The following is a 2,609-nucleotide window of genomic DNA, read 5'->3' on the forward strand; positions in this document are numbered from 1 at the left end:
AGAGTGAAGTGGCCAGTCTTCCTTCCCAACGGTGGATTGAAGCAGTTAGTCTTCTTTCCACAAACACGAACCTTAGAGCGGTTTGTCTTCAAGCACTAAAACTTTTGAGATAAATACCCTGGTTTTACACAAAATAACCAAAAACCTGAGAGATTTTAACATCGGGCTGATCTTATATATATATATATATATATATATATATATATAATATATATATATATATATATATATATATATATATATATATATATATATATATATATATATATATATATATATATCTTGGTAAACATTATTTTTAAAAATCTTATTGAAACTAGTTAGATGAGGTCACAACCATCCTATTTTGTTAGGAGGTATTAGTTGTCTCTCTTCCTCGTCGAGAAGTCCCCTTTTATACTCATTCACACATCAATGGCTTTTAAAGGGAAGCCTCTTCATATCCCATGTTAAAGTGACCCATGTTAATGTTCGTCGTCTTCCATAATTATCAAGTAACGTCTCTTCCATCAATTTCTATAACTCCCATGCAATCATGGAGATATTTTGTAACCATCCTCTGTGACTATTCATGTTGCTTCATAGTATCTTTCAAGAGATTGGGTTTGACTTACTCCTCTGCCAGAGTTACTATGAGACCGAATCCAACCTGTTATGGTCTTGTAATAATGTTTACCCTGATCGGGTTCCGACTTACTTAGGGTTATGTTATACGACTTGCTTGCCCCTTTGTACCCGACCTACAAAAGCTCGACCTTTGGGAATTTCAGGATATACATAAACCCCCCGATAACGAGGTCTAATCGGATTGAAGTGTTCAGACAAAAAAATCTTGGAATTCCTTCTGCCTTGAGCCAATCACCTATTCGGTGAGTTATTGTGTGACAGCAATTTAGTTGCCTGACAGCTAAAGGAAAATGACCGAGGATGTCTTCCCCCACTGATAGAAAGACCATGAGGATATCACAAGACAGAAATAGGGATAATGCAGCTAGCCTCCTGGTCAGTTGTTGAACTTCTTTTACAGATGTCGAGCTTCTCATATCAATGATTTCCTGGTACTTGTCTGGGTTTGCTTCTATTCCCCGGTGTGTCAGCATGAAGCCTAAGAACTTGTCGGCTTGTACCCCAAATGTGAATTTGTCGGGATTAAGTCTCATGTCGAACTTCCTTATTGATTTAAAAGTTTCTTCCAAGTCACCTTATCTTACAAAGAGTAATCAAGTTTGACCCTTTTTTCGGCTTAATAAATTCCTGCTTAGCCTTGGAATTTTCCTGCTCAGAGGTCTCACACTTGTTTTTCAGTTCACCTTGCTCCCTAGCAAGGTCCCTAAAACTTAATACATCATCCTATCCGAAAGCTACCATCAAAACCAAAGGTTCAACCCTGAATATGGTGCGACAAGCATCCACAAAAAGACCCTGTCTGTCATCCGCAAACAGTTTCCGAACGAAAGCTAGGTCCTTAGTGGCCACATCTGCATCAAATTCTTTAAGGGTGTTGGGTACATGAGAGGGAAGAATGACAGGGAATTGGAAGAAATGAGCAAGAGCCCCCGACTCAACATCCTCTAACAAACACGCCTGTTTGGAAGAACCCCCTTTAATTGGAGTGGATATGCTGTCACCCTGATCCCTCTTGATACGATAAGGGGACTGTGAAGGCTCACGAAAAGAGAGGTCAGCCGCCACAATAGTTAGCCGGTCCACCTCAGGAGCTTTACCTGGGATAATAGTAGCAACTATTGCCAGGGCACTAATTGTAACCGATGTCTGAACCTCCGAAGCAAAAGTAGCCGGAACAATAGAAGTCTCCACCACTTGACCCGATGAGTCGGTCATTAGACCCTAGTCCTTGGAAAGCATGAGAAGCTTTTGCAACTGATTCATATTATCTGCAAGATACAAGTTACACTTGTTAAAAAACGCATGAGGTTCCCCAGGTTCCCATCCTCGCCAAAAAGATATTTCCCCTCTACATGGCTGGACGCACTAATAAGCACACAAGTATCAATGTGTTTATTCTTTTGTTGAGAAGGAGACACTCTTCCAGAACCAAATCCTTCTTCATAGCCAAACCATTGATACCAAGCGCATAAATACACCTTCATTTCTTCCTCCTCGGAGGATAAGAGACTTAACCCGATATAGTAAGAAGAAAGGGGCCGACTGAAGTGAACTCGAATCCAATACTTAAAAAAATCCACTCTTGCAAGAGTTGGCGAATCTAATGGGGGTTGAGGACGAACAAAATGCAAAGTGAGTCTCAGGAGTATTAGGTTTCAGCAGCATGAAACATTCAAGAAAATTACCCAATCGTTAGTAAAAGCGTTAAACTAAGGGACATTAGGATGAAGGGAGATTAATCCATGATCATGAACGTTATCTTGAGAGGTGCGGGCCATGTAAAAGATATAAAAAAAGAGATCAAGATAAGGTTTCAAAGATTTATGATGGACATAAAGTTGGAATACCTTCATGTAAGCCCAAGCCCCGTGATGAAGCTACGAGGGGGAAACTCTTAGACGATTCATCACAACCACCTCAAAAATAGAAAAGGGAAAATGTACCCTCAACTTGGTAAAAAGGCATTCATACAGTAGAACCAA

The sequence above is a fragment of the Lathyrus oleraceus genome, chromosome 6 (assembly GCF_024323335.1).
Source record: "Lathyrus oleraceus cultivar Zhongwan6 chromosome 6, CAAS_Psat_ZW6_1.0, whole genome shotgun sequence".
Taxonomy (NCBI): domain Eukaryota; kingdom Viridiplantae; phylum Streptophyta; class Magnoliopsida; order Fabales; family Fabaceae; genus Lathyrus; species Lathyrus oleraceus.